Source organism: Pseudochaenichthys georgianus, chromosome 20, assembly GCF_902827115.2.
Source record: "Pseudochaenichthys georgianus chromosome 20, fPseGeo1.2, whole genome shotgun sequence".
Lineage (NCBI taxonomy): Eukaryota > Metazoa > Chordata > Actinopteri > Perciformes > Channichthyidae > Pseudochaenichthys > Pseudochaenichthys georgianus.
In genome coordinates, this window is record NC_047522.1 from 23,860,701 (window position 1) to 23,874,753 (window position 14,053).

At 41.8% G+C, this 14,053-nt stretch overlaps 1 pseudogene; it reads left to right on the forward strand.

The window, feature by feature from the left end:
- The first annotated feature begins 1,787 nt into the window (after window positions 1-1,787).
- LOC117465590 (sodium/hydrogen exchanger 7-like) overlaps window positions 1,788-14,053 on the forward strand; it is a 47,855-nt pseudogene continuing 35,589 nt past the window's right edge.

Genomic DNA, 14,053 nt, shown 5'->3' on the forward strand with positions numbered 1-14,053 from the left:
ACCACAGTTTGTGTCGACTTTTGGGCTTTACGAGGATTCTAGTGGTCTTAAATTAGCTATTTTAGCTTTAGTCACCATTGCTATTGTTTATCTGTATTCATAATTAACTATCAATGAGTTCCAGGTTCGCTTAAATTGCTAACAGCCAAAACACATTAAGGATATTTGAGATGTAAGTGATCCATAGGTAGGAGAATGAGATGTATATGTATGATACTTAATTGGTTTCTGGCTTTATGGTGATGATGGCAGTGGTGTGAAGTAACTAAGTAGCACTTCTACTCCACTACAGTTCAGAGGTCAATGGTGTACTTTTCCTCCACTACATGTATTTAACACCTTTAGTTACTTCACAGATGAATGATGTGAAATATAACCAAGTGTTGAATCAGACTTTAGTTCCACCTGGAGTAAATCCACCAGCTACCCTGCAGTCTACAAAGTACTTCAGACTAGCTGCACCTCCACCAGCTACCCTGCAGTCTACAAAGTACTTCAGACTAGCTGCACCTCCACCAGCTACCCTGCAGTCTACAAAGTACTTCAGACTAGCTGCACCTTCACCAGCTTTGAGAACACTTTCATGATCAATCATTATAAAACATATCATATATATTATTCTGAAATGGACCAATCTGCACAACGACTACTTTCACTGTCTTTCACTATATTTAGATGAGAATACTTTTATACTTTTACTACAAGATCTGAGTACTTCTACTTTTACTCAAGTACAATATCTGAGTACTTCTACTTTTACTCAAGTACAATATCTGAGTACTTCTACTTTTACTCAAGTACAAGATCTAAGATATTGTACTTTCACAAAAGTACAAGACCTGAGTACTTCTACTTTTACTCAAGTACAAGATCTGAGTACTTCTACTTTCACAAAAGTACAAGATCTGAGTACTTCTACTTTTACTCAAGTACAAGATCTGAGTACTTCTACTTTTACTCAAGAACAAGATCTGAGTACTTCTACTTTTACTCAAGTACAAGATCTGAGTACTTCTACTTTTACTCAAGTACAATATCTGAGTACTTCTACTGTTACTCAAGTACAAGATCTGAGTACTTCTACTTTTACTCAAGTACAAGATCTGAGTACTTCTACTTTTACTCAAGTACAATATCTGAGTACTTCTACTTTTACTCAAGTACAATATCTGAGTACTTCTACTTTTACTCAAGTACAAGATCTGAGTACTTCTACTTTTACTCAAGTACGATATCTGAGTACTTCTACTTTTACTCAAGTACAAGATCTGAGTACTTTTACTCAAGAACAAGATCTGAGTACTTCTACTTTTACTCAAGATCTGAGTACTTCTACTTTTACTCAAGTACAAGATCTGAGTACTTCTACTTTGACTCAAGTACACGATCTGAGTACTTCTACTTTGACTCAAGTACACGATCTGAGTACTTCTACTTTGACTCAAGTGCACGATCTGAGTACTTCTACTTCATTGAGGCGGTCATTACACCAAACAGGCTGCATATATTGCTCCAGACTCCACACTACTAAAGTCTCACCAGTGAGCATGCTATCCTCCTTCAATCATGCAATATTAACTTTGCATTTCAAAGTGTCGTCTCTATAGCAACATGTATTTTAGACGTTTTCTTATAGGCGTTGTCGTACAGGGTTGTGTCTCTCCAGGACTGTCACCACAAGTCGTTGTTTGCATTCTAGTAGCTGCACCATGATGTATTTATGTATTATTCATAATGTATCGTGTTTACAGCAGCAGCAATACGTCTGTGTTGCTCATGTTGCCGGCATGCTCGTGGGGCTAACGGTGTCATTTCACCGGGGAGAGAACCTGGACCACGTGGAGGCATCGTGCGACTGCAGAGGTCTTAACATCACATCTCAATCTCCACGACACGTTGGGGAGTCAGTGATGGAGTCCCAGCGCTCTAACGCCTCATATGGTGATTTGACTTGACCTGCATTTCAAATACATGCAACACAAAGTGAATTATTATTGTGGAGCGGTGCTGCAGGGTGTGCCACCACACAGTCTCAATGGAAGGTGAAGCCGTCTTAATAAAACATTCACTTTACAAAAGTACAAAATCAATGTTGCAGAGGAACAAGTGGGAACAAAGTGCTCCGTGAAGGATGCTTTCTCTCCCACTGATGCACTTTTATTTGCTCTCAAATAACACGTTTTCTTCCTACACCGATATGTTGCCCCGGTGTGTTTCCGCAGAGACCGTCTCCGTCCTCTAATGGAGCTCAGCTATTGCTTCCTCTAAATTACCTGCATGGCCTGTTTGCTATTAGGGAGGCAGGAGAGTGGCGGTGCAGCGAGGAAAATAGAGAGCCATTTAACCTGTGTGTGTGTGTGTGTGTGTGTGTGTGTGTGTGTGTGTGTGTGTGTGTGTGTGTGTGTGTGTGTGTGTGTGTGTGTGTGTGTGTGTGTGTGTGTGTGTGTGTGTGTGTGTGTGTGTGTGTGTGTGTGTGTGTGTGTGTGTGTGTGTGTGTGTGTGTGTGTGTGAGACAATGTTTTCATTATATGGTAATTTTGTTTTGCTTGTTTCCCTTGTTGTTGTTACAAGGATTTGCGCCGGACATTTTTCTCACAATCTACTGTTTACCTCTATATTTGTTTATCTGTCTATCCAATGTGAAACACACACACACACACACACACACACACACACACACACACACACACACACACACACACACACACACACACACTACCTAGATACAACAATGCCTGTATCTTGCAGAAGGAGATACTTGCGGTGTCACAGAGTGTCGAGCTGACAGTCAGTGTCAGTATTCCTCTCGTCAGTCACTGTGTGTGTGTGTGTGTGTGTGTGTGTGTGTGTGTGTGTGTGTGTGTGTGTGTGTGTGTGTGTGTGTGTGTGTGTGTGTGTGTGTGTGTGTGTGTGTGTGTGTGTGTGTGTGTGTGTGTGTCCTAGCATTACTATACTTGTGGGGACCTACATCTGTCTACACAGTCACGTGTGGGGACTCGCGTCCCTTATGGGGACAAAATGGAGGTCCCCATGAGGGGGATCATTAATTTTAGGGTGAAGACTTGGTTAAGGTTAGGCATGTGTTGGTTATGGTTAAGGTTAGGATAAGTCTCTAGGAAATGCATGTTAGTCAATGTAATGAAGTACAAGTAATGTAATGATCCTTTATACATGGTGTGGGTGTGTGTGTGTGTGTGTGTGTGTGTGTGTGTGTGTGTGTGTGTGTGTGTGTGTGTGTGTGTGTGTGGCTTTATTCTAACAACATCTTAAAGGTATGTCCCTGCAAACAATGGATAACATAATAATAATAATTCCTTACATTTATTATAGCATAGCGCTTTTCCAGTGCTCAAAATGCTTTACAGATACACATTATACATATTTTATACATGCGTCACTGTGGACAATACCCACAGGAGCAAGTGCAGGTGAAGGGTCTTGCCCAAGGACACACCGGCTTTACAGACGCAGCAGCGGCGGCGGGTTTCACCTCTTGATCTGATGATCATTGCACAGCGCACTGCGCCACACCGTCCATCTTCACGCCTCGAGGTCATCGAGGCGCTTTTACAAGTACACATTGATATCATACATGTAATGCAAATCCGGGTGAAGTGTCTTGCCCAAGGACACAAGGAGCGGGTTTCGAACCGGAGTTCCCCAGCACCCCCCTTGATCTGATGATCAGATGCACAGACCACTGCGCCATCCGTCCCGTACATACATTGAACACAACTAGATTAGATATACTTTATTGATGCAAATGTGGGATTGTGTTTCATTTTAGCAGCATGAAGACAAGGCATTGCACATGAAGGAAAATAATAAGAGATAGGAAAGATATACATCTATAGAGCATCTCTACCGAATAAACAATATTAATATACAGAATTGTCAGCGTACACTATGATAGACGAAGGTACCACAACATAAGATACTTTTTTTGGTGTTTTTATTCCATCAAAGTACTCGTAATAATAATAAATGATAAGAAAGCACTTTGCAATGTGATTTACAGGGTAAGAGCACAAAAGCACTAAATCCTAAAACATTTAAAATAAAGCAATAAGACATCAAATATGGTCAAAAAAGCTTTTAAAAAATCTAATTTAAAGCAATAAAAGATATAGTGTGTGAAGTTAAGATTAGAAGGATCATAAAAAAAGGTTTTTTAAGGACACATTCGGAGGACTCCCGGACGTGAGGAGTTAAGAAAAGGGAGCTGCTCTAATGTTACGATTTAAATGAGAAGCAATTTCAAGGTTTTCGGGTGGAATCAAATTGTTATATTTTATCTTTTAACCAGGAAGCGTTATGTTTTTCTAATGCTTATTTAAAAATTCTACATGCATAAACCCTTTATCAAAGTATATGTGTGTAATGTGTGTCCTCTAATGCGCAGCAGGAATACTTGAGCTGGAAACTCCTCACAGCTTTATCAGTTCAGAATGAATGAATCAGAGACTCTAATAAGTAGAAGCCTTTACTGTGGGTTTCATAGCCTCGATTGCAACACAAATGAATACAAAAGAAAGGAAGTATCAATAAGATTTGTTTTACTTAAGTGTATTGTGTAAGACGACAGAACAATGTGACCGCAGAAAAGTAGAAACTAAGATATTTAGGATCAAAAATGATTTTATTGATAGCGAAACCTGCCTTTCATGACGCAGATTCAGCCGAAACACCAACAGTGAAACACATAGTTTCAGACTAGTTCAAACAAGCAGAAAATGCTCTGTTTTCGTTTAACACACACAGGCCGTTTCTCAATGTCGAGGATTCTGGCTTCCAAGCCAATATTTCAAGCATGCTACGTCATCGAGTGCCGCCGAATGACTGTTCCAATCTCCAGCATACTTGGAATTCCACCGAGGCCGCGTCCTTGGTTTGGGGGTAATTTCGAGGCTGCACGTGGGTAGACTTCGCGTCCTTAAAATCCCCACAATGCTTTGCGCATGGACCAATTTCCCCAAATCTGTGGCGGAAAATGTAATGCGGGGCCTCTCATATGACTCACACCTGCACACTTGCTCGCCTGTTCCACTCTTTGTTTTCCGAATGCCAGGAAGGATTCTTGCCTAGGAAGGAAGTGACTCGGAAGACATGTGCTACCAGGCAAGCATCCTCGCGATTGAGAAACGGCCACAGTTAAGCTCACACACACTATTGTATGAACACATCGGTTCACCTGCTGAATTAAAACCAGAACACATGAAGCAAAGAAAGTGAAAACCATGAAGCAGATCCAGGCAGCAGAAGATTCACTCTGAACGTATTACCCTACAGAACAGAACAGCTGACAGAGAAGAGATACCATCTGATCCTTTACGACACACACTATAGGATGTTGTTAGGTTGTTACTAACACTGTAATGATTCTAGTAATCTCCAATTCTTTGAAATGTGACATTAATCATATCTTTTTTATATATCTAAGGGAATACAGCCACTTTCTTTTTGTATTCTGATCAGTTATTCCCCGAGCTTAAATATCAAAAAGCACCCACGCATCGAGCCATGGCCCCTCGGATGTGAAACGAGCGTATTTGAAAAGTGTATTTCCAGCGATATTTCACCCCGAGAGAGAAAAGGGAGTAAGTGATCCGTGGACCTTGCAAATCATCCGGGGCCAAGTGTAAGTCTCCACTAATGGCTCGGACTCTTCGGCCCCCGTCGGATGCTCGGCTCTCATTAGCAAACCAGCAGAGGCTACCGAGAAGACCATTACATTGGTCAGAGCGCTGTGTCGCCATTAAGCCCGATGCATATGGGGACCGAGCTGCGAGAGAGATAAGAATTTCATTGCATTACCGAGTCCATTACGTGCCTCTCGGGAGTAAAGCATTAAAGTTTGTGGTCTGATTAAGTGTAGTGCTGCTCAGCTGAAGAGGCAATTAGTGTACACAACACCTCCGTCCTTCAGTCTGTGGTGCAGGTGGCCCTGGAACAAAACCACCAGTCATTTATTGATGACACGGTCTGTAGTGTGCCATTTTATATTTGACATGCACAGATATATTCTGCTGTGTGGGTAATTGCAGCCGCGGAAAAGTAATTTATATTGAGCCGCGTGATAGGAAACCGTTTTAAGTGTGAATTACGGAGAAGAAGCACGGTGGATTTCCAGACCCAATAGAAAGGGCTTCGCAGCATCAATCTTACACATCGATTTAATAATGCAATATCTTGTAGAAACATTTGTCCATTCTCATTTGTCCAAACTTCAAAAGGTCTGTGACGCACGGCATCCATACATCTCTGAAGATGGAATTGAGCTGGAATTTAATTTAAGACCCGGGGGGGGGGGGGGGGGGGGTGTAGGGATCAGGAAAAAGTTGCGTTACTTTCTTTTTAATGGAATATTGGTGCCGTTTGATCCTACCCACAATAGACATGAGAAGGACTGGAGGATGAATTACAATTATTGACCCAAATAATCCAGATTATGATTTTTGCCATAATCGAGCAGCCCTCGTGTGTGTGTATAATATCCCTTGGTGATAAAGGGTCTTGTTCTGTTTGTCTTCTCCTTCTATGTTTTGTATGTTAACAGGTCGGCTTCTCACTTTTTAATACGCTTTTCTCCCCATTGCAGTACATAGTAATTATATTATAGGTACATTTAAGAGATTATTTGTATACATACATTGGTTGCTAACTCTTTGTTCGTGGGTGGGTAAAAAAAGCCTGCATTGCCACTCTTTATTTTGTACTACTAACGATGTGGAATAGTGTTTTTAGTATGGAGGACAGATAAGGTTGTCACGGTACCCAGAGACTATTGTAACACTGGGATCCAAAGGGAAAACAGAAGCGCTGAAGTGAACCACGGTTGTGTAATATCCGTCTGTCAGTCTGTCACATTCGCTAAGCGGAGACCTCTCCTCCCCACGGAGCGCTGCCACTCACCGACACAACGGCTCTGTCTTTTACAGGAGACCTTTGATCCCGAGGTCCTTTTCAATCTGTTCCTGCCACCCGTCATCTTCCACGGGCTCAAGTCAGTATTTGCAATGTAATTAAATACACGCCCCCCTTGACAGTGAAACGCCACGTGTGAGGTTTAGATTATCTCCCTGTCTCAATCCAAATGGAACTGTATGAAATAAAACTGCATATTTGTCTTGTAGTGAATAAAAAGCGATCACTGTGAACGTGACGTATGGTCGTTGAAGATCCAAAGGGGATACTGAATGGCGGTTCCACTGATCTCAATCAGTAAGGCATGACGCAGACCCCACGTTTCGTTGCTCTGATTGGCTGTAGGTTTATTCAAATTGTATTCGGAGGCATTTTGATCCGACCGCGCTGATATTATAACGCCAGAGAATTTCCGCACCTTGAGTGAATAAAACCCCCCCACTACTTGGACTATTCCTTGGTCCCCTCTTCTAGCATAACCCCGAATGGTCTCAACCATATTGCATCAGTCACGTGCACTTGTTGTTACAGCAGGATCACTTTGTGTGTTGTGGACACGACCCTTATATCTTTGCAATCCGTGTTCTCAACATTTAGCGTATTATTTAATTGAATTTGAATACTTTAACATCATTTTTCATGGTGGGGCTAAGCCATTTCTTGGTGTGGCTGTAGCCTACCCCAGCCATACCCTGGCGCCGCCACTGGGGTGCACAGATGAAAGAGATACTGGGTACTTCACATAGTTCCACTGTGCATAATTTAAATTAATTGGCTCATAACAGCATAAACTTTAATAAAATATAAGACTTTCTGGCATAAATCAATTTACGTCCATGGAGTAATTTCACTTGCAGTCTCTGTAAGCACGGGGATTTAACATTTATCAAGATGTGCGCAGGCATCTAGTGTCAAATATATTAGAAACTACCATCTGTGAGTCTTTTAACACGCACATAACGCTGTATAAGTGTTCATTTTTGTATCATATTATAGTTAAACTGTTCACTAGCAGTTGCACAAAAACATAGATACATAAAAAACAATGTATTTTACTCAGAAGAAAGCTGGTGCAAAGATGTTATGGATATCTCTTGGTAGATGTGTCATCATGTCCGCAATTACCTCAAACTGTTCACAGCTGTGAGGAGCTTCTCTCGCTGCAATGCATTGTGGTAAAATGGGCCTCAGTAGGAAATGAACAGGTGTGAGTAATCACGTTAATTACTGCTCTGTTTGAAGCTGTCCAATGAGATCTTTCAGGGTGTCCGCGGGGTCTTAAAAAGTATTAAAAGTTGATAAATCAATTTAGCGAAAATTAAGGCTATTAAAAAATATTAAACGGCATTCTCCAAGGTGTTTTCAATAAGTATGTAAATGGTCCAGAGAGGTTGTGTTCTACAGTGTGCCTGAATGTAATCATGGCGTAGGTGTGTAGTGTGATTCTGTGTCGTTTATTGATGGCATCCCGTTGGGTTTGACGTCATCTGAACAGGACGTCGCGCGCTCACTGCTCGCTAGCGCGCGACGGTCCGTTTACGCCGGTTGTTAAGCAACATCGTTATGGGGAAATGCAAGTCTGCGTGCAAATGGTTGGAAGATAAGGAGGAAGGACAATCAATACTGTATATAGTCAATGTGAGGTGAAGTGTGTCGCCATGGTAACCGGTTAAAACTCCAAGTGGCGATGAGGTGTTAAAATGTATGGAAAGGGTCTTAAAAAAGGTTTTACATTTGACTTCAGGATTCCTGCAGATACCCCGTCTTTAAGGTTTACTGAATGACAATGGTGCTTTCTTTGCGACTATAAGTCAGAATACTGAATGAAAGGTTCTGCAGAGTGCGTTAAGAGCATGGTAAACTGATGAAAACATGCTTAGACTTTGTATGGAAATGGGGTGCTATTCCAGCCTCTCACCGCCAGATGGCGCTGTCAGTCTTTGGAGGAAATTAAGCTCTTTGGTGTCTTTCTTCATACCTGGAAAAAACAGTTGTTTATAATACACACACTTTGCTGTAAACACAGAGACTGTAAAAAAAAAAAACACTTTGTTTTTGTTGAAACTCCAGGATCCTTTGTCAAAAATATTGAATTGCCGTTGATTTTATTAAAAACCTTCCAAAGGATTATACATTACATTTTTTAGATTTCATATAAAAACGGTAGCCTATAATTCACTCCAGTTTATTCCTGTAGGTACACCTATATAATGCAATACAGTGCAATTCCACTGCTATGAAGTCAACTTGTATCGATTAGATTCAATGTTATTGTCATCACACACAGTACAACATATGCAGCTTGCATCTAACCAGACCGAAGAATGTAGATTAAGAAGGTCCACAGCAACGACAACATGAAACACCCTTTAATTTACTGCAACGACATGTCGGGAAACCCCCTCAAGGCGACCCCATGCATAGCGCCGTAAAATGCTGCTTCTGATCTTAAGTTGTGTTGCCTTGCTGTCGGCTGTGCGTGGTGATGAAAAGTTGGTTCGAGGGGCCCCCAGTGAATGCCTAGGGCCCCCACCGACTCTAGGATCGCCGCTGGAGGCAAGATGCCGACTATTTTGTATAAATGGGAAACTAATATTAACAGATATTGCAGGTGCAGTTTGGAGCATGGATAAAGTGCAGGGCTTCGGCATATATAAATTGTAACATATGAAATACAGATAGTGTATTTGATATATTTCCCACATGTAATATCAATATTTACTCATATTCTGACCCTCTTTAAAGCTGCTACCTAGTACTACAATATTTCCACATTTCCTTTGTTTACAGATGTTACGTCCATGAGAAAAGGATCATACCTCTAGATATTATAGCCTCTCCCCAGGCCGGGCCTGACCAATCAGGGGGCTTGTTAGAGAGTCTGCTATGTCTCCTGGGGAAAGAGAGAGAGAGAGAGAGGGAGAGAGAGAGAGTCTCAGGGGAGCGAGGGAGCCTTACTGACTCAACTGACACAGTAAATCCACTTCCTGTCTATCTCTGTCTGTGACACACACACACACACACACACACACACACACACACACACACACACACACACACACACACGTCATTAGCATAACTTCAAATAACTCGGTAAAGATACATGAATTAAAACGGATTAGCTGCGCGACCTCAGGGCAGTCTTTTAAATCCCAGCCATGGGGACAGGTCATGTGCGGTCACCATGGTAACATAAGTATGCCAATGGTTAGATAGTTGGTGTACTGACATTATGGGATGCTTCAATCTAACAGGATTCGTTCATGTGTTCTGTTAGAATTACTAGTTAGTTATCTGAGTATGAAAATGTAAGTAACCTGATTACTTTCTTTTGGCAAAAGATTTCTTATTTGTTTTAATGTACCTGTAAGAATATCCAGTTACCTCAGTAACCAGTGAAGGGCTGGAAAGCAGAATGGAAAGTTGTTGCTCAAAGTCACAGTCATATTTCCGTTGCCCTTTTATTATTATTAATAATAATAGTGGCATCAAAGGACGAAGATGGATAGGTGCTGCGGTGTCTTAAAAAGAAAGTATTTGTCGTTTGTCTTTGCATTATGCAGGTGGCAGCATGTAGATCCACACACACACACACACACACACACACACACACACACACACGCACACACACACACACACACACACACAGTATACTGGTAAACATGGTTCAGTTAAAGGTCCCCTATTATACTGTTTTTCATCAATATATTACAGCTCTCAGATATATCCAGAACCTGTCTCTGATTGGCTGAAACACCAAACAGATCATTGCAGCATTACCCATAATCCCCTCTGTTTCAGCCCTGTTTCCAAAGTGCTGATTCTCTGTCTGTTACTTTAGATGAAAATAAGGAGCCCCTCCCCCACGCCCCTCCATTCACACCAAGTGTTTCAGGGCCGGTTCGGAGGTGGAGCTTGAAAAGCACCGGGTTTTCCTGTTCACACCGCAGCGGAGCCGCCTCTTAGCTCCGGAATCCGGTTCGTTTCAAGCACCGAAAAATTGTCCGGCCAGAGCAAAAGCACCGCATACGTCACGCTTACGTCGAGGCGGGGGCAGGGGCGGGATCAACTCCTGAACAACAACAACAAGCCGGCGTTGTATCCAGTTTGTACACAACGATGGAGAAACTTAACAAGCACTAAAGAGACCAGCTACCTACTGGGAACCTGGTCTTCTGAAGAGGTGCAGAGGAAGCTGGAGCACAATCGGCCATTGTTGTTGTTGTTGTTGCTGTTGTTGTTGTTATCGGTGTGAGGGGTTTCCGCGCAGTTTGGCTTTATGAAGCAGGCACGCAAACGGCTACGTCATGACGCAATGACGCAGCACCAGTCGGACTCTGGGCGGTGTGAAAAGAGCCGGAGCTAAACCGAAGAACCGGTTCTGAACCTGAAAAGCTCTAGCACGGAGCTGGAACCGGAGTTGAGTTGGTGTGAATGAGGTCTGAGAGACATTTGGTGCTCTAGGAGGAGATTCAGGGGATAAGGGGGGGGGGGGGGTTACCTTGTTGCTGATTGGCTAATGGCTACACAAGACAACACATCGTTATGACATCACAAAGTGGCCAAAATCTGATCAGCTGATTTTCAGACAGGTTTTTATATAAATGGATCAAAAAGAGAGAGAATCTTTCAGAATCTCTCTCCACCAGTGGATTTGCATAATAGGTGACCTTTAAAGCGGGGGAACTTGTGCTAAGCAGCTGCTGCCAGCTCGCCTGCTGGTAGCATCTGGCCCTTATTACCCAGACTGCCCTGGGGGAAGCCCTGCTGTGGTTAGAGGGAAGACTGATATACTGACCTCATTATCGGTCCTTCTGTCCTCCATCACAGGTCCTGCGTCTACGGCGTCACCAGACTGATGGTGCTGATGGGCCGAGCCGCTGATGGAGACTTCCTCCTCACTGACTGCCTCCTGTTTGGTGCCATTGTCTCTGCAACTGACCCAGGTAGCACAAAGAAACATACACCTCTTAAACAGAGAGGGCAAAAGTACACATCCTGTACTCAAGTAGAAGTACAGATACTCGTGTTTAAAAATACTCTGGTAAAAGTAGAAGTACTGACTAAACTTCTTTACTAGGGTTATATACACCTGAACATCAGCAGAATATGTCCTCTTTAAAATGTTGTTTCAACCCTTTACTCATAAAACTCTGCTCACGCCATCCTTGTCGTCACGGTAATATGGAACAAAGATTGATAGCTGAGTCTAAATGCCTGATCAAAGTCGCAATGCCCTCTCAGTCTGAATCACTGCTTTGAACTACGAGGAACCGCAATTTATTCTGTGTTCCTCAAGAGCATTCAAGTGGGATGTCGTAAGGCAGCGCTGATGTTAATGTCTTCATTTGGTGATGAATTATTTATACCAGTAAGTGGTTGATCTGAGTGAGTGACAAAGAGGAGATGATGATGCAGCTGTCGTTCTGGCTGACGTGATTGTCCCATGCCACGCTCCTCACTTTGATTACAATCACAACACGATGCATCTCTAACCCTGGACCCCACGGCCTCGTGACTTTCACCGTCTCACAATGTCCGAATATAGCGCTGGCTTTCTGATTTCCTGAAAGACGGTCATTAAAATGTCCCCGTCTTCTCTGCCTGGCATTAAAAGGACCAAAAGATATTCCTTAAAACAGTGCTTCTCAAAGTGTGGTCCGCGGACCACTGGTGGTCCGTGAGCGCCCCCTAGTGGTCCGTGAGTATATTGGTAACATTTCACATTTGAAATAAATAAATGTATTTAAGTTTTCCGCACTCTCGCGGGAATATCTCCGCAATGGAACAAGCTTAAGTTTCACTTTCGATTGCATGATATAGCCCAGATAAGCACCTTCATCACACATGTTGCCACTTGTTTGTACAATTTTCAGGCGATTTGTAAAAAACGATGTGTTTTTGGATATTTGTGGAGTTAGGTGGTCCTCGGTATGAAAAAGTTTGAGAAACACTGCCTTAAAACAAGGCACAAAAGCATAGATCTTAAACTATGCAGTGTGTATGTGGTTCTCATTTCAGTGATGGTGCATTCAGGAACCAATGCCAATAGTCTTTTTTTTTTACTATTTATTTACCGACTGATGGAGTGACATGTGGTCGAGGAAAATGTGTGTGATGTTTTATGACTTTTTTAGTCATATATATATATATCCTTTATTTAACCAGGTAAAAGTCTCATTGAGATTCAAATCTGTTTTTCAAGAGCGACGCGCGTGCCAATAGGGCAGCATGAACAAAGCTCCAGCAAGTGAGCACAAAAAATGAAACGGCACAGTCCATATGCAAATAAAATAAACCATTATATCCACTATGTGTATGTCATGTAAAGTGCTTTGAGCACTTGAAAAAGCACTCGTTATTATAATTATAAAACGTAAAAAAACTGGCATAATTTAAAAACGACTTCAATTATGGGATATACGAGCAATCATATCGACCGATGGATTCTTGTTCTGTCCTTTAAGATGGACTTGAACTCCCCCAAAGTGATCAAATCTGAGAGTTTCAGCTCCTTCTGCAGTCAAAGTCAACCTCAACATATGTTTGTACTCACAGAAAGATCGAAATACTATTTCCCACGGTCCCGAGGTATACAAAAACTCACATTAAAATGCAAGAACACTCAATAATTTACAGAAAAAACACAAAATAACCGTTTACTTCAAGTAAGCAGGATATATATAAAAAAGATGTGCAAAGTAGGGATGGGAATTTGAAAGCAAATGTATATTCGAATTTTCGAGCCCCAAAAAAACGGTTAACCGAAATATATATCCTATAAAAAAAATGTGGGAAAAATGTTTACAAATTTTATTTTTTTTTAAATATTATTAAATAAATGAATACATGTTCAAATAAGTATAAAAACCAAGTCAAATTTGTCAAATGTATTGAACTGGTGATGACAGTTTGAACAGTTGACAGCTATAAGCCTAACGCTTTCATGCTTAAAACATAACTTGGTTTTTAAATGAAAGAGGGATCAAACACCAACAACATAACGGGTTAGGGTAACGTAACCCGTGACAACAGAGATCAACAACCTGTAACACGGCCTACGCACAGAATGCAGCTATTCAATACTCATTCTTCTTTAAGAATATGAGCATGCTCAGGGGAGAGGCGG